This window comes from Lactuca virosa, chromosome 1 (genome assembly GCF_052849685.1).
Source record: "Lactuca virosa cultivar CGN04683 chromosome 1, Lactuca_virosa_CGN04683_v6, whole genome shotgun sequence".
Lineage (NCBI taxonomy): Eukaryota > Viridiplantae > Streptophyta > Magnoliopsida > Asterales > Asteraceae > Lactuca > Lactuca virosa.
Genome location: NC_136426.1, coordinates 260,987,431 through 261,001,134, shown reverse-complemented (window position 1 = coordinate 261,001,134; position 13,704 = coordinate 260,987,431). Strand labels below are relative to the sequence as shown.

Sequence of the window (13,704 nt, the reverse complement as noted above, 5' to 3'; positions counted from 1 at the left end):
GCCACCCGAGCATAGAAATAACAAGAAAAAAAAACAAAAAAAAACCGCACGTAAAATCTAAAAAAACGCAAACGGACAACGAAAAAGGGGAGGTGCAACACGAGGACTTCCCAAGGGGTCACCCATCCTAGTACTATTCTCGCCCAAGCACGCTTAACTGCGGAGTTCTGATGGGATCCGGTGCATTAGTGCTGGTATGATCGCACCCGAAATACTATCCATGTTTATTGCTTTTATGTCTTAAAAGACGCAGAACCTCCTTTGTTTTCGTACGCGAGGCGTGGAACCCACGTGACCGATCGGCTCCGTTCCAAAAATACGAAAACCATCAACCATGAAGCGGTGGACACCCGAGCATAGAAATAGCAAGAAAGAAAACAAAAAAAAAACGCACGTAAAATCTAAAAAAACGCAAACGGGCAACGAAAAAGGGGGGGGGGTGTAACACGAGAACTTCCCAGGGGGTCACCCATCCTAGTACTACTCTCGCCCAAGCACGCTTAACTGCGGAGTTCTGATGGGATCCGGTGCATTAGTGCTGGTATGATAGCACCCGAAATATTATCCATGCTTATTGCTTTTATGTCTTAAAAGACGCAGAACCTCCTTTGTTTTCGTACGCGAGGCGTGGGACCCACGTGACCGATCGGCTCCGTTCCAAAAATACGAAAACCATCAACCATGAAGCGGAGGCCACCCGAGCATAAAAATAGCAAGAAAGAAAAAAAAACCGCACGTAAAATCTAAAAAAACGCAAACGGACAACGAAAAAGGGGGTGCAACACGAGGACTTCCCAGGGGGTCACCCATCCTAGTACTACTCTCGCCCAAGCACGCTTAACTGCGGAGTTCTGATGGGATCCGGTGCATTAGTGCTGGTATCATCGCACCCGAAATACTATCCATGCTTATTGCTTGTATGTCTTAAAAGACGCAGAACCTCCTTTGTTTTCGTACGCGAGGCGTGGGACCTACGTGACCGATCGGCTCCGTTCCAAAAATACGAAGACCATGAACCATAAAACGAAGGCCACCCGAGCATAGAAATAGCAAGAAAGAAAAAAAAACAAAAAAAAACCGCACGTAAAATCTAAAAAAACGCAAACGGACAACGAAAAAGGGGGGGTGCAACACGAGGACTTCCCAGGGGGTCACCCATCCTAGTACTACTCTCGCCCAAGCACGCTTAACTGCGGAGTTCCGATGGGATCCGGTGCATTAGTGCTGGTATGATCGCACCCGAAATACTATCCATGCTTATTGCTTTTATGTCTTAAAAGACGCAGAACCTCCTTTGTTTTCGTACGCGAGGCGTGGAACCCACGTGACCGATCGGCTCCGTTTCAAAAATACGAAAACCATCAACCATGAAGCGGAGGCCACCCGAGCATAGAAATAGCAAGAAAGAAAAAAAAACAAAAAAAAACCGCACGTAAAATCTAAAAAAACGCAAACGGACAACGAAAAAGGGGGGTGCAACACGAGGACTTCCTAGGGGGTCACCCATCCTAGTACTACTCTCGCCCAAGCACGCTTAACTGCGGAGTTCTGATGGGATCCGGTGCATTAGTGCTGGTATGATCGCACCCGAAATACTATCCATGCTTATTGCTTGTATGTCTTAAAAGACGCAGAACCTCCTATGTTTTCGTACGCGAGGCGTGGGACCTACGTGACCGATCGGCTCCGTTCCAAAAATACGAAGACCATGAACCATGAAACGAAGGCCACCCGAGCATAGAAATAGCAAGAAAAAAAAAACAAAAAAAAACCGCACGTAAAATCTAAAAAAACGCAAACGGACAACGAAAAAGGGGGGTGCAACACGAGGACTTCCCAGGGGGTCACCCATCCTAGTACTACTCTCGTCCAAGCACGCTTAACTGCGGAGTTCTGATGGGATCCGGTGCATTAGTGCTGGTATGATCGCACCCGAAATACTATCCATGCTTATTGCTTGTATGTCTTAAAAGACGCAGAACCTCTTTTGTTTTCGTACGCGAGGCGTGGGACCCACGTGACCGATCAGCTCCGTTCCAAAAATACGAAGACCATCAACCATGAAGCGGAGGCCACCCGAGCATAGAAATAGCAAGAAAGAAAAAAAAACAAAAAAAAACCGCACGTAAAATCTAAAAAAACGCAAACGGACAACGAAAAAGAGGGGTGCAACACGACGACTTCCCCTGGGGTCACCCATCCTAGTACTACTCTTGCCCAAGCACGCTTAACTGCGGAGTTCTGATGGGATCCGGTGCATTAGTGCTGGTATGATCGCACCCGAAATATTGTCCAGGCTTATTGCTTGTATGTCTTAAAAGACGCAGAACCTCCTTTGTTTTCGTACGCGAGGCGTGGGACCCACGTGACCGATCGGCTCCGTTCCAAAAATACGAAGACCATGAACCATGAAACGGAGGCCACCCGAGCATAGAAATAGCAAGAAAAAAAAACAAAAAAAAACCGCACGTAAAATCTAAAAAAACGCAAACGGACAACGAAAAAGGGGGGGTGCAACACGAGGACTTCCCAGGGGGTCACCCATCCTAGAACTATTCTCGCCCAAGCACGCTTAACTGCGGAGTTCTGATGGGATCCGGTGCATTAGTGCTGGTATGATCGCACCCGAAATACTATCCATGCTTATTGCTTTTATGTCTTAAAAGACGCAGAACCTCCTTTGTTTTCGTACGCGAGGCGTGGAACCCACGTGACCGATCGGCTCCGTTCCAAAAATACGAAAACCATCAACCATGAAGCGGTGGCCACCCGAGCATAGAAATAGCAAGAAAGAAAACAAAAAAAAACCGCACGTAAAATCTAAAAAAACGCAAACGGGCAACGAAAAAGGGGGGTGCAACACGAGGACTTCCCAGGGGGTCACCCATCCTAGTACTACTCTCGCCCAAGCACGCTTAACTGCGGAGTTCTGATGGGATCCGGTGCATTAGTGCTGGTATGATAGCACCCGAAATACTATCCATGCTTATTGCTTTTATGTCTTAAAAGACGCGGAACCTCCTTTGTTTTCGTACGCGAAGCGTGGGACCCACGTGACCGATCGGCTTCGTTCCAAAAATACGAAAACCATCAACCATGAAGCGGAGGCCACCCGAGCATAGAAATAGCAAGAAAGAAAAAAAAAACCGCACGTAAAATCTAAAAAAACGCAAACGGACAACGAAAAAGGGGGGTGCAACACGAGGACTTCCCAGGGGGTCACCCATCCTAGTACTACTCTCGCCCAAGCACGTTTAACTGCGGAGTTCTGATGGGATCCGGTGCATTAGTGCTGGTATGATCGCACCCGAAATACTATCCATGCTTATTGCTTTTATGTCTTAAAAGACGCAGAACCTCCTTTGTTTTCGTACGCGAGGCGTGGGACCCACGTGACCGATCGGCTCCGTTCCAAAAATACGAAAACCATCAACCATGAAGCGGAGGCCACCCGAGCATAGAAATAGCAAGAAAGAAAAAAAAACAAAAAAAAAAACCGCACGTAAAATCTAAAAAAACGCAAACGGACAACGAAAAAGGGGGGTGCAACACGAGGACTTCCCAGGGGGTCACCCATCCTAGTACTACTCTCGCCCAAGCACGCTTAACTGCGGAGTTCTGATGGGATCCGGTGCATTAGTGCTGGTATGATCGCACCCGAAATACTATCCATGCTTATTGCTTGTATGTCTTAAAAGACGCAGAACCTCCTATGTTTTCGTACGCGAGGCGTAGGACCTGCGTGACCGATCGGCTCCGTTCCAAAAATACGAAGACCATGAACCATGAAACGAAGGCCACCCGAGCATAGAAATAGCAAGAAAGAAAAAAAAAACAAAAAAAAACCGCATGTAAAATCTAAAAAAACGCAAACGGACAACGAAAAAGGGGGTGCAACACGAGGACTTCCCAGGGGGTCACCCATCCTAGTACTACTCTCGCCCAAGCACGCTTAACTGCGGAGTTCTGATGGGATCCGGTGCATTAGTGCTGGTATGATCGCACCCGAAATACTATCCATGCTTATTGCTTGTATGTCTTAAAAGACGCAGAACCTCCTTTGTTTTCGTACGCGAGGCGTGGGACCCACGTGACCGATCGGCTCCGTTCCAAAAATACGAAGACCATGAACCATGAAACGGAGGCCACCCGAGCATAGAAATAGCAAGAAAAAAAAAAACAAAAAAAAACCGCACGTAAAATCTAAAAAAACGCAAACGGACAACGAAAAAGAGGAGGTGCAACACGAGGACTTCCCAAGGGGTCACCCATCCTAGTACTATTCTCGCCCAAGCACGCTTAACTGCGGAGTTCTGATGGGATCCGGTGCATTAGTGCTGGTATGATCGCACCCGAAATACTATCCATGTTTATTGCTTTTATGTCTTAAAAGACGCAGAACCTCCTTTGTTTTCGTACGCGAGGCGTGGAACCCACGTGACCGATCGGCTCCGTTCCAAAAATACGAAAACCATCAACCATGAAGCGGTGGACACCCGAGCATAGAAATAGCAAGAAAGAAAACAAAAAAAAAACGCACGTAAAATCTAAAAAAACGCAAACGGGCAACGAAAAAGGGGGGGGGGTGCAACACGAGAACTTCCCAGGGGGTCACCCATCCTAGTACTACTCTCGCCCAAGCACGCTTAACTGCGGAGTTCTGATGGGATCCGGTGCATTAGTGCTGGTATAATAGCACCCGAAATACTATCCATGCTTATTGCTTTTATGTCTTAAAAGACGCAGAACCTCCTTTGTTTTCGTACGCGAGGCGTGGAACCCACGTGACCGATCGGCTCCGTTCCAAAAATACGAAAACCATCAACCATGAAGCGGAGGCCACCCGAGCATAAAAATAGCAAGAAAGAAAAAAAACCGCACGTAAAATCTAAAAAAACGCAAACGGACAACGAAAAAGGGGGTGCAACACGAGGACTTCCCAGGGGGTCACCCATCCTAGTACTACTCTCGCCCAAGCACGCTTAACTGCGGAGTTCTGATGGGATCCGGTGCATTAGTGCTGGTATCATCGCACCCGAAATACTATCCATGCTTATTGCTTGTATGTCTTAAAAGACGCAGAACCTCCTTTGTTTTCGTACGCGAGGCGTGGGACCTACGTGACCGATCGGCTCCGTTCCAAAAATACGAAGACCATGAACCATAAAACGAAGGCCACCCGAGCATAGAAATAGCAAGAAAGAAAAAAAAACAAAAAAAAACCGCACGTAAAATCTAAAAAAACGCAAACGGACAACGAAAAAGGGGGGGTGCAACACGAGGACTTCCCAGGGGGTCACCCATCCTAGTACTACTCTCGCCCAAGCACGCTTAACTGCGGAGTTCCGATGGGATCCGGTGCATTAGTGCTGGTATGATCGCACCCGAAATACTATCCATGCTTATTGCTCTTATGTCTTAAAAGACGCAGAACCTCCTTTGTTTTCGTACGCGAGGCGTGGAACCCACGTGACCGATCGGCTCCGTTTCAAAAATACGAAAACCATCAACCATGAAGCAGAGGCCACCCGAGCATAGAAATAGCAAGAAAGAAAAAAAAACAAAAAAAAACCGCACGTAAAATCTAAAAAAACGCAAACGGACAACGAAAAAGGGGGGTGCAACACGAGGACTTCCCAGGGGGTCACCCATCCTAGTACTACTCTCGCCCAAGCACGCTTAACTGCGGAGTTCTGATGGGATCCGGTGCATTAGTGCTGGTATGATCGCACCCGAAATACTATCCATGCTTATTGCTTGTATGTCTTAAAAGACGCAGAACCTCCTATGTTTTCGTACGCGAGGCGTGGGACCTACGTGACCGATCGGCTCCGTTCCAAAAATACGAAGACCATGAACCATGAAACGAAGGCCACCCGAGCATAGAAATAGCAAGAAAAAAAAAACAAAAAAAAACCGCACGTAAAATCTAAAAAAACGCAAACGGACAACGAAAAAGGGGGGGTGCAACACGAGGACTTCCCAGGGGGTCACCCATCCTAGTACTACTCTCGCCCAAGCACGCTTAACTGCGGAGTTCCGATGGGATCCGGTGCATTAGTGCTGGTATGATCGCACCCGAAATACTATCCATGCTTATTGCTTTTATGTCTTAAAAGACGCAGAACCTCCTTTGTTTTCGTACGCGAGGCGTGGAACCCACGTGACCGATCGGCTCCGTTTCAAAAATACGAAAACCATCAACCATGAAGCGGAGGCCACCCGAGCATAGAAATAGCAAGAAAGAAAAAAAAACAAAAAAAAACCGCACGTAAAATCTAAAAAAACGCAAACGGACAACGAAAAAGGGGGGTGCAACACGAGGACTTCCCAGGGGGTCACCCATCCTAGTACTACTCTCGCCCAAGCACGCTTAACTGCGGAGTTCTGATGGGATCCGGTGCATTAGTGCTGGTATGATCGCACCCGAAATACTATCCATGCTTATTGCTTGTATGTCTTAAAAGACGCAGAACCTCCTATGTTTTCGTACGCGAGGCGTGGGACCTACGTGACCGATCGGCTCCGTTCCAAAAATACGAAGACCATGAACCATGAAACGAAGGCCACCCGAGCATAGAAATAGCAAGAAAAAAAAAAACAAAAAAAAACCGCACGTAAAATCTAAAAAAACGCAAACGGACAACGAAAAAGGGGGGTGCAACACGAGGACTTCCCAGGGGGTCACCCATCCTAGTACTACTCTCGTCCAAGCACGCTTCACTGCGGAGTTCTGATGGGATCCGGTGCATTAGTGCTGGTATGATCGCACCCGAAATACTATCCATGCTTATTGCTTGTATGTCTTAAAAGACGCAGAACCTCTTTTGTTTTCGTACGCGAGGCGTGGGACCCACGTGACCGATCAGCTCCGTTCCAAAAATACGAAGACCATCAACCATGAAGCGGAGGCCACCCGAGCATAGAAATAGCAAGAAAGAAAAAAAAACAAAAAAAAACCGCACGTAAAATCTAAAAAAACGCAAACGGACAACGAAAAAGAGGGGTGCAACACGAGGACTTCCCCTGGGGTCACCCATCCTAGTACTACTCTTGCCCAAGCACGCTTAACTGCGGAGTTCTGATGGGATCCGGTGCATTAGTGCTGGTATGATCGCACCCGAAATACTGTCCATGCTTATTGCTTGTATGTCTTAAAAGACGCAGAACCTCCTTTGTTTTCGTACGCGAGGCGTGGGACCCACGTGACCGATCGGCTCCGTTCCAAAAATACGAAGACCATGAACCATGAAACGGAGGCCACCCGAGCATAGAAATAGCAAGAAAAAAAAACAAAAAAAAACCGCACGTAAAATCTAAAAAAACGCAAACGGACAACGAAAAATGGGAGGTGCAACACGAGGACTTCCCAGGGGGTCACCCATCCTAGAACTATTCTCGCCCAAGCACGCTTAACTGCGGAGTTCTGATGGGATCCGGTGCATTAGTGCTGGTATGATCGCACCCGAAATACTATCCATGCTTATTGCTTTTATGTCTTAAAAGACGCAGAACCTCCTTTGTTTTCGTACGCGAGGCGTGGAACCCACGTGACCGATCGGCTCCGTTCCAAAAATACGAAAACCATCAACCATGAAGCGGTGGCCACCCGAGCATAGAAATAGCAAGAAAGAAAACAAAAAAAAACCGCACGTAAAATCTAAAAAAACGCAAACGGGCAACGAAAAAGAGGGGGGGGGGGTGCAACACGAGAACTTCCCAGGGGGTCACCCATCCTAGTACTACTCTCGCCCAAGCACGCTTAACTGCGGAGTTCTGATGGGATCCGGTGCATTAGTGCTGGTATGATAGCACCCGAAATTCTATCCATGCTTATTGCTTTTATGTCTTAAAAGACGCAGAACCTCCTTTGTTTTCGTACGCGAGGCGTGGGACTCACGTGACCGATCGGCTCCGTTCCAAAAATACGAAAACCATCAACCATGAAGCGGAGGCCATCCGAGCATAGAAATAGAAAGAAAGAAAAAAAAAACCGCACGTAAAATCTAAAAAAACGCAAACGGACAACGAAAAAGGGGGGTGCAACATGAGGACTTCCCAGGGGGTCACCCATCCTAGTACTACTCTAGCCCAAGCACGCTTAACTGCAGAGTTCTGATGGGATCCGATGCATTAGTGCTGGTATGATCGCACCCGAAATACTATCCATGCTTATTGCTTTTATGTCTTAAAAGACGCAGAACCTCCTTTGTTTTCGTACGCGAGGCGTGGAACCCATGTGACCGATCGGCTCCGTTCCAAAAATACGAAAACCATCAACCATGAAGCGGAGGCCACCCGAGCATAGAAATAGCAAGAAAGAAAAAAAAACAAAAAAAAACCGCACGTAAAATCTAAAAAAACGCAAACGGGCAACGAAAAAGGGGGGGGGGTGCAACACGAGGACTTCCCAGAGGGTCACCCATCCTAGTACTACTCTCGCCCAAGCACGCTTAACTGCGGAGTTCTGATGGGATCCGGTGCATTAGTGCTGGTATGATAGCACACGAAATACTATCCATGCTAATTGCTTTTATGTCTTAAAAGACGCAGAACCTCCTTTGTTTTCGTACGCGAAGCGTGGGACCCACGTGACCGATCGGCTTCGTTCCAAAAATACGAAAACCATCAACCATGAAGCGGAGGCCACCCGAGCATAGAGATAGCAAGAAAGAAAAAAAAACCGCACGTAAAATCTAAAAAAACGCAAACGGACAACGAAAAAGGGGGGTGCAACACGAGGACTTCCCAGGGGGTCACCCATCCTAGTACTACTCTCGCTCAAGCACGCTTAACTGCAGAGTTCTGATGGGATCCGGTGCATTAGTGCTGGTATGATCGCACCCGAAATACTATCCATGCTTATTGCTTTTATGTCTTAAAAGACGCAGAACCTCCTTTGTTTTCGTACGCGAGGCGTGGGACCCACGTGACCGATCGGCTCCGTTCCAAAAATACGAAAACCATCAACCATGAAGCGGAGGCCACCCGAGCATAGAAATAGCAAGAAAGAAAAAAAAACAAAAAAAAAACCGCACGTAAAATCTAAAAAAACGCAAACGGACAACGAAAAAGGTGGGGTGCAACACGAGGACTTCCCAGGGGGTCACCCATCCTAGTACTATTCTCGCCCAAGCACGCTTGACTGCGGAGTTCTGATGGGATCCGGTGCATTAGTGCTGGTATGATCGCACCCGAAATACTATCCACGCTTATTGCTTGTATGTCTTAAAAGACGCAGAACCTCCTTTGTTTTCGTACGCGAGGCGTGGGACCCACGTGACCGATCAACTCCGTTCCAAAAATACGAAGACCATCAACCATGAAGCGGAGGCCACCCGAGCATAGAAATAGCAAGAAAGAAAAAAAAAACAAAAAAAAACCGCACGTAAAATCTAAAAAAACGCAAACGGACAACGAAAAAGGGGGGTGCAACACGAGGACTTCCCATGGGGTCACCCATCCTAGTACTACTCTCTCCCAAGCACGCTTAACTGCGGAGTTCTGATGGGATCCGGTGCATTAGTGTTGGTATGATCGCACCCGAAATACTGTCCATGCTTATTGTTTGTATGTCTTAAAAGACGCAGAACCTCCTTCGTTTTCGTACGCGAGGCGTGGGACCCACGTGACCGATCGGCTCCGTTCCAAAAATACGAAGACCGTGAACCATGAAACGGAGGCCACCCGAGCATAGAAATAGCAAGAAAAAAAAAACAAAAAAAAACCGCACGTAAAATCTAAAAAAACGCAAACGGACAACGAAAAAGGGGGGGTGCAACACGAGGACTTCCCAGGGGGTCACCCATCCTAGTACTATTCTCGCCCAAGCACGCTTAACTGCGGAGTTCTGATGGGATCCGGTGCATTAGTGCTGGTATGATCGCACCCGAAATACTATCCATGTTTATTGCTTTTATGTCTTAAAAGACGCAGAACCTCCTTTGTTTTCGTACGCGAGGCGTGGAACCCACGTGACCGATCGGCTCCGTTCCAAAAATACGAAAACCATCAACCATGAAGCGGTGGCCACCCGAGCATAGAAATAGCAAGAAAGAAAACAAAAAAAAAAACGCACGTAAAATCTAAAAAAACGCAAACGGGCAACGAAAAAGGGGGGGGGGGTGCAACACGAGAACTTCCCAGGGGGTAACCCATCCTAGTACTACTCTCGCCCAAGCACGCTTAACTGCGGAGTTCTGATGGGATCCGGTGCATTAGTGCTGGTATGATAGCACCCGAAATACTATCCATGCTTATTGCTTTTATGTCTTAATAGACGCAGAACCCTCCTTTGTTTTCGTACGCGAGGCGTGGGACCCACGTGACCGATCGGCTCCGTTCCAAAAATACGAAAACCATCAACCATGAAGCGGAGGCCACCCGAGCATAGAAATAGCAAGAAAGAAAAAAAAACCGCACGTAAAATCTAAAAAAATGCAAACGGACAACGAAAAAGGGGGTGCAACACGAGGACTTCCCAGGGGGTCACCCATCCTAGTACTACTCTCGCCCAATCACGCTTAAGTGCGGAGTTCTGATGGGATCCGGTGCATTAGTGCTGGTATGATCGCACCCGAAATACTATCCATGCTTATTGCTTTTATGTCTTAAAAGACGCAGAACCTCCTTTGTTTTCGTACGCGAGGCGTGGAACCCACGTGACCGATCGGCTCCGTTCCAAAAATACGAAAACCATCAACCATGAAGCGGAGGCCACCCGAGCATAGAAATAGCAAGAAAGAAAAAAAAACAAAAAAAAACCGCACGTAAAATCTAAAAAAACGCAAACGGGCAACGAAAAAGGGGGGGGGGGGTGCAACACGAGGACTTCCCAGGGGGTCACCCATCTTAGTACTACTCTCGCCCAAGCACGCTTAACTGCGGAGTTCTGATGGGATCCGGTGCATTAGTGCTGGTATGATAGCACCCGAAATACTATCCATGCTTATTGCTTTTATGTCTTAAAAGACGCAGAACCTCCTTTGTTTTCGTACGCGAGGCGTGGGACGCACGTGACCGATCGGCTCCGTTCCAAAAATACGAAAACCATCAACCATGAAGCGGTGGCCACCCGAGCATAGAAATAGCAAGAAAGAAAACAAAAAAAAAACGCACGTAAAATCTAAAAAAACGCAAACGGGCAACGAAAAAGGGGGGGGGGTGCAACACGAGAACTTCCCAGGGGGTAACCCATCCTAGTACTACTCTCGCCCAAGCACGCTTAACTGCGGAGTTCTGATGGGATCCGGTGCATTAGTGCTGGTATGATAGCACCCGAAATACTATCCATGCTTATTGCTTTTATGTCTTAATAGACGCAGAACCCTCCTTTGTTTTCGTACGCGAGGCGTGGGACCCACGTGACCGATCGGCTCCGTTCCAAAAATACGAAAACCATCAACCATGAAGCGGAGGCCACCCGAGCATAGAAATAGCAAGAAAGAAAAAAAAACCGCACGTAAAATCTAAAAAAATGCAAACGGACAACGAAAAAGGGGGTGCAACACGAGGACTTCCCAGGGGGTCACCCATCCTAGTACTACTCTCGCCCAATCACGCTTAAGTGCGGAGTTCTGATGGGATCCGGTGCATTAGTGCTGGTATGATCGCACCCGAAATACTATCCATGCTTATTGCTTTTATGTCTTAAAAGACGCAGAACCTCCTTTGTTTTCGTACGCGAGGCGTGGAACCCACGTGACCGATCGGCTCCGTTCCAAAAATACGAAAACCATCAACCATGAAGCGGAGGCCACCCGAGCATAAAAATAGCAAGAAAGAAAAAAAACCGCACGTAAAATCTAAAAAAACGCAAACGGACAACGAAAAAGGGGGTGCAACACGAGGACTTCCCAGGGGGTCACCCATCCTAGTACTACTCTCGCCCAAGCACGCTTAACTGCGGAGTTCTGATGGGATCCGGTGCATTAGTGCTGGTATCATCGCACCCGAAATACTATCCATGCTTATTGCTTGTATGTCTTAAAAGACGCAGAACCTCCTTTGTTTTCGTACGCGAGGCGTGGGACCTACGTGACCGATCGGCTCCGTTCCAAAAATACGAAGACCATGAACCATAAAACGAAGGCCACCCGAGCATAGAAATAGCAAGAAAGAAAAAAAAACAAAAAAAAACCGCACGTAAAATCTAAAAAAACGCAAACGGACAACGAAAAAGGGGGGGTGCAACACGAGGACTTCCCAGGGGGTCACCCATCCTAGTACTACTCTCGCCCAAGCACGCTTAACTGCGGAGTTCCGATGGGATCCGGTGCATTAGTGCTGGTATGATCGCACCCGAAATACTATCCATGCTTATTGCTCTTATGTCTTAAAAGACGCAGAACCTCCTTTGTTTTCGTACGCGAGGCGTGGAACCCACGTGACCGATCGGCTCCGTTTCAAAAATACGAAAACCATCAACCATGAAGCAGAGGCCACCCGAGCATAGAAATAGCAAGAAAGAAAAAAAAACAAAAAAAAACCGCACGTAAAATCTAAAAAAACGCAAACGGACAACGAAAAAGGGGGGTGCAACACGAGGACTTCCCAGGGGGTCACCCATCCTAGTACTACTCTCGCCCAAGCACGCTTAACTGCGGAGTTCTGATGGGATCCGGTGCATTAGTGCTGGTATGATCGCACCCGAAATACTATCCATGCTTATTGCTTGTATGTCTTAAAAGACGCAGAACCTCCTATGTTTTCGTACGCGAGGCGTGGGACCTACGTGACCGATCGGCTCCGTTCCAAAAATACGAAGACCATGAACCATGAAACGAAGGCCACCCGAGCATAGAAATAGCAAGAAAAAAAAAACAAAAAAAAACCGCACGTAAAATCTAAAAAAACGCAAACGGACAACGAAAAAGGGGGGGTGCAACACGAGGACTTCCCAGGGGGTCACCCATCCTAGTACTACTCTCGCCCAAGCACGCTTAACTGCGGAGTTCCGATGGGATCCGGTGCATTAGTGCTGGTATGATCGCACCCGAAATACTATCCATGCTTATTGCTTTTATGTCTTAAAAGACGCAGAACCTCCTTTGTTTTCGTACGCGAGGCGTGGAACCCACGTGACCGATCGGCTCCGTTTCAAAAATACGAAAACCATCAACCATGAAGCGGAGGCCACCCGAGCATAGAAATAGCAAGAAAGAAAAAAAAACAAAAAAAAACCGCACGTAAAATCTAAAAAAACGCAAACGGACAACGAAAAAGGGGGGTGCAACACGAGGACTTCCCAGGGGGTCACCCATCCTAGTACTACTCTCGCCCAAGCACGCTTAACTGCGGAGTTCTGATGGGATCCGGTGCATTAGTGCTGGTATGATCGCACCCGAAATACTATCCATGCTTATTGCTTGTATGTCTTAAAAGACGCAGAACCTCCTATGTTTTCGTACGCGAGGCGTGGGACCTACGTGACCGATCGGCTCCGTTCCAAAAATACGAAGACCATGAACCATGAAACGAAGGCCACCCGAGCATAGAAATAGCAAGAAAAAAAAAAACAAAAAAAAACCGCACGTAAAATCTAAAAAAACGCAAACGGACAACGAAAAAGGGGGGTGCAACACGAGGACTTCCCAGGGGGTCACCCATCCTAGTACTACTCTCGTCCAAGCACGCTTCACTGCGGAGTTCTGATGGGATCCGGTGCATTAGTGCTGGTATGATCGCACCCGAAATACTATCCAT

General features: G+C 47.6%; 40 non-coding genes across 40 annotated transcripts; all 40 read right to left on the bottom strand.

The window, feature by feature from the left end:
* Nucleotides 1–89: 89 nt before the first annotated feature.
* LOC145138998 (5S ribosomal RNA) lies at nucleotides 90–208 on the bottom strand. The gene has a single exon (XR_013721809.1). It is a non-coding gene; the product is annotated as a 5S ribosomal RNA (ribosomal RNA).
* Nucleotides 209–436: 228 nt separating this feature from the next.
* On the bottom strand, nucleotides 437–555 carry LOC145145438 (5S ribosomal RNA). Its single transcript, XR_013726411.1, has one exon. It is a non-coding gene; the product is annotated as a 5S ribosomal RNA (ribosomal RNA).
* Nucleotides 556–773: 218 nt separating this feature from the next.
* LOC145154617 (5S ribosomal RNA) lies at nucleotides 774–892 on the bottom strand. The gene has a single exon (XR_013735084.1). It is a non-coding gene; the product is annotated as a 5S ribosomal RNA (ribosomal RNA).
* Nucleotides 893–1,122: 230 nt separating this feature from the next.
* Nucleotides 1,123–1,241, bottom strand: LOC145154373 (5S ribosomal RNA). The gene has a single exon (XR_013734847.1). It is a non-coding gene; the product is annotated as a 5S ribosomal RNA (ribosomal RNA).
* A 229-nt stretch (nucleotides 1,242–1,470) lies between these two features.
* LOC145154794 (5S ribosomal RNA) lies at nucleotides 1,471–1,589 on the bottom strand. Its single transcript, XR_013735256.1, has one exon. It is a non-coding gene; the product is annotated as a 5S ribosomal RNA (ribosomal RNA).
* A 226-nt stretch (nucleotides 1,590–1,815) lies between these two features.
* On the bottom strand, nucleotides 1,816–1,934 carry LOC145154627 (5S ribosomal RNA). The gene has a single exon (XR_013735093.1). It is a non-coding gene; the product is annotated as a 5S ribosomal RNA (ribosomal RNA).
* Nucleotides 1,935–2,163: 229 nt separating this feature from the next.
* On the bottom strand, nucleotides 2,164–2,282 carry LOC145148951 (5S ribosomal RNA). The gene has a single exon (XR_013729813.1). It is a non-coding gene; the product is annotated as a 5S ribosomal RNA (ribosomal RNA).
* A 226-nt stretch (nucleotides 2,283–2,508) lies between these two features.
* LOC145144706 (5S ribosomal RNA) lies at nucleotides 2,509–2,627 on the bottom strand. Its single transcript, XR_013725711.1, has one exon. It is a non-coding gene; the product is annotated as a 5S ribosomal RNA (ribosomal RNA).
* Nucleotides 2,628–2,851: 224 nt separating this feature from the next.
* On the bottom strand, nucleotides 2,852–2,970 carry LOC145155818 (5S ribosomal RNA). The gene has a single exon (XR_013736246.1). It is a non-coding gene; the product is annotated as a 5S ribosomal RNA (ribosomal RNA).
* A 220-nt stretch (nucleotides 2,971–3,190) lies between these two features.
* LOC145154110 (5S ribosomal RNA) lies at nucleotides 3,191–3,309 on the bottom strand. The gene has a single exon (XR_013734592.1). It is a non-coding gene; the product is annotated as a 5S ribosomal RNA (ribosomal RNA).
* A 231-nt stretch (nucleotides 3,310–3,540) lies between these two features.
* LOC145149354 (5S ribosomal RNA) lies at nucleotides 3,541–3,659 on the bottom strand. The gene has a single exon (XR_013730210.1). It is a non-coding gene; the product is annotated as a 5S ribosomal RNA (ribosomal RNA).
* A 229-nt stretch (nucleotides 3,660–3,888) lies between these two features.
* On the bottom strand, nucleotides 3,889–4,007 carry LOC145149238 (5S ribosomal RNA). The gene has a single exon (XR_013730090.1). It is a non-coding gene; the product is annotated as a 5S ribosomal RNA (ribosomal RNA).
* A 228-nt stretch (nucleotides 4,008–4,235) lies between these two features.
* On the bottom strand, nucleotides 4,236–4,354 carry LOC145138992 (5S ribosomal RNA). The gene has a single exon (XR_013721808.1). It is a non-coding gene; the product is annotated as a 5S ribosomal RNA (ribosomal RNA).
* A 228-nt stretch (nucleotides 4,355–4,582) lies between these two features.
* Nucleotides 4,583–4,701, bottom strand: LOC145140139 (5S ribosomal RNA). Its single transcript, XR_013722091.1, has one exon. It is a non-coding gene; the product is annotated as a 5S ribosomal RNA (ribosomal RNA).
* Nucleotides 4,702–4,918: 217 nt separating this feature from the next.
* Nucleotides 4,919–5,037, bottom strand: LOC145154616 (5S ribosomal RNA). Its single transcript, XR_013735083.1, has one exon. It is a non-coding gene; the product is annotated as a 5S ribosomal RNA (ribosomal RNA).
* A 230-nt stretch (nucleotides 5,038–5,267) lies between these two features.
* LOC145154372 (5S ribosomal RNA) lies at nucleotides 5,268–5,386 on the bottom strand. The gene has a single exon (XR_013734846.1). It is a non-coding gene; the product is annotated as a 5S ribosomal RNA (ribosomal RNA).
* Nucleotides 5,387–5,615: 229 nt separating this feature from the next.
* LOC145149120 (5S ribosomal RNA) lies at nucleotides 5,616–5,734 on the bottom strand. The gene has a single exon (XR_013729979.1). It is a non-coding gene; the product is annotated as a 5S ribosomal RNA (ribosomal RNA).
* Nucleotides 5,735–5,961: 227 nt separating this feature from the next.
* Nucleotides 5,962–6,080, bottom strand: LOC145154371 (5S ribosomal RNA). The gene has a single exon (XR_013734845.1). It is a non-coding gene; the product is annotated as a 5S ribosomal RNA (ribosomal RNA).
* Nucleotides 6,081–6,309: 229 nt separating this feature from the next.
* On the bottom strand, nucleotides 6,310–6,428 carry LOC145149004 (5S ribosomal RNA). The gene has a single exon (XR_013729865.1). It is a non-coding gene; the product is annotated as a 5S ribosomal RNA (ribosomal RNA).
* A 227-nt stretch (nucleotides 6,429–6,655) lies between these two features.
* LOC145139716 (5S ribosomal RNA) lies at nucleotides 6,656–6,774 on the bottom strand. The gene has a single exon (XR_013721981.1). It is a non-coding gene; the product is annotated as a 5S ribosomal RNA (ribosomal RNA).
* A 229-nt stretch (nucleotides 6,775–7,003) lies between these two features.
* Nucleotides 7,004–7,122, bottom strand: LOC145145993 (5S ribosomal RNA). Its single transcript, XR_013726942.1, has one exon. It is a non-coding gene; the product is annotated as a 5S ribosomal RNA (ribosomal RNA).
* Nucleotides 7,123–7,348: 226 nt separating this feature from the next.
* Nucleotides 7,349–7,467, bottom strand: LOC145146541 (5S ribosomal RNA). Its single transcript, XR_013727480.1, has one exon. It is a non-coding gene; the product is annotated as a 5S ribosomal RNA (ribosomal RNA).
* A 231-nt stretch (nucleotides 7,468–7,698) lies between these two features.
* On the bottom strand, nucleotides 7,699–7,817 carry LOC145154998 (5S ribosomal RNA). Its single transcript, XR_013735462.1, has one exon. It is a non-coding gene; the product is annotated as a 5S ribosomal RNA (ribosomal RNA).
* A 220-nt stretch (nucleotides 7,818–8,037) lies between these two features.
* Nucleotides 8,038–8,156, bottom strand: LOC145150100 (5S ribosomal RNA). The gene has a single exon (XR_013730928.1). It is a non-coding gene; the product is annotated as a 5S ribosomal RNA (ribosomal RNA).
* A 233-nt stretch (nucleotides 8,157–8,389) lies between these two features.
* On the bottom strand, nucleotides 8,390–8,508 carry LOC145145526 (5S ribosomal RNA). Its single transcript, XR_013726493.1, has one exon. It is a non-coding gene; the product is annotated as a 5S ribosomal RNA (ribosomal RNA).
* A 219-nt stretch (nucleotides 8,509–8,727) lies between these two features.
* On the bottom strand, nucleotides 8,728–8,846 carry LOC145146338 (5S ribosomal RNA). Its single transcript, XR_013727287.1, has one exon. It is a non-coding gene; the product is annotated as a 5S ribosomal RNA (ribosomal RNA).
* A 231-nt stretch (nucleotides 8,847–9,077) lies between these two features.
* Nucleotides 9,078–9,196, bottom strand: LOC145135233 (5S ribosomal RNA). Its single transcript, XR_013719699.1, has one exon. It is a non-coding gene; the product is annotated as a 5S ribosomal RNA (ribosomal RNA).
* A 230-nt stretch (nucleotides 9,197–9,426) lies between these two features.
* LOC145148789 (5S ribosomal RNA) lies at nucleotides 9,427–9,545 on the bottom strand. Its single transcript, XR_013729657.1, has one exon. It is a non-coding gene; the product is annotated as a 5S ribosomal RNA (ribosomal RNA).
* Nucleotides 9,546–9,772: 227 nt separating this feature from the next.
* Nucleotides 9,773–9,891, bottom strand: LOC145153825 (5S ribosomal RNA). Its single transcript, XR_013734315.1, has one exon. It is a non-coding gene; the product is annotated as a 5S ribosomal RNA (ribosomal RNA).
* Nucleotides 9,892–10,121: 230 nt separating this feature from the next.
* LOC145142271 (5S ribosomal RNA) lies at nucleotides 10,122–10,240 on the bottom strand. The gene has a single exon (XR_013723351.1). It is a non-coding gene; the product is annotated as a 5S ribosomal RNA (ribosomal RNA).
* Nucleotides 10,241–10,459: 219 nt separating this feature from the next.
* LOC145148583 (5S ribosomal RNA) lies at nucleotides 10,460–10,578 on the bottom strand. The gene has a single exon (XR_013729461.1). It is a non-coding gene; the product is annotated as a 5S ribosomal RNA (ribosomal RNA).
* Nucleotides 10,579–10,813: 235 nt separating this feature from the next.
* Nucleotides 10,814–10,932, bottom strand: LOC145140151 (5S ribosomal RNA). The gene has a single exon (XR_013722093.1). It is a non-coding gene; the product is annotated as a 5S ribosomal RNA (ribosomal RNA).
* Nucleotides 10,933–11,160: 228 nt separating this feature from the next.
* Nucleotides 11,161–11,279, bottom strand: LOC145142260 (5S ribosomal RNA). Its single transcript, XR_013723340.1, has one exon. It is a non-coding gene; the product is annotated as a 5S ribosomal RNA (ribosomal RNA).
* Nucleotides 11,280–11,498: 219 nt separating this feature from the next.
* LOC145148582 (5S ribosomal RNA) lies at nucleotides 11,499–11,617 on the bottom strand. The gene has a single exon (XR_013729460.1). It is a non-coding gene; the product is annotated as a 5S ribosomal RNA (ribosomal RNA).
* A 217-nt stretch (nucleotides 11,618–11,834) lies between these two features.
* On the bottom strand, nucleotides 11,835–11,953 carry LOC145154615 (5S ribosomal RNA). The gene has a single exon (XR_013735082.1). It is a non-coding gene; the product is annotated as a 5S ribosomal RNA (ribosomal RNA).
* Nucleotides 11,954–12,183: 230 nt separating this feature from the next.
* On the bottom strand, nucleotides 12,184–12,302 carry LOC145154370 (5S ribosomal RNA). The gene has a single exon (XR_013734844.1). It is a non-coding gene; the product is annotated as a 5S ribosomal RNA (ribosomal RNA).
* A 229-nt stretch (nucleotides 12,303–12,531) lies between these two features.
* Nucleotides 12,532–12,650, bottom strand: LOC145148889 (5S ribosomal RNA). The gene has a single exon (XR_013729753.1). It is a non-coding gene; the product is annotated as a 5S ribosomal RNA (ribosomal RNA).
* A 227-nt stretch (nucleotides 12,651–12,877) lies between these two features.
* Nucleotides 12,878–12,996, bottom strand: LOC145154367 (5S ribosomal RNA). Its single transcript, XR_013734842.1, has one exon. It is a non-coding gene; the product is annotated as a 5S ribosomal RNA (ribosomal RNA).
* Nucleotides 12,997–13,225: 229 nt separating this feature from the next.
* On the bottom strand, nucleotides 13,226–13,344 carry LOC145148772 (5S ribosomal RNA). Its single transcript, XR_013729641.1, has one exon. It is a non-coding gene; the product is annotated as a 5S ribosomal RNA (ribosomal RNA).
* Nucleotides 13,345–13,571: 227 nt separating this feature from the next.
* LOC145139711 (5S ribosomal RNA) lies at nucleotides 13,572–13,690 on the bottom strand. The gene has a single exon (XR_013721980.1). It is a non-coding gene; the product is annotated as a 5S ribosomal RNA (ribosomal RNA).
* Between the last annotated feature and the right edge of the window lie 14 nt (nucleotides 13,691–13,704).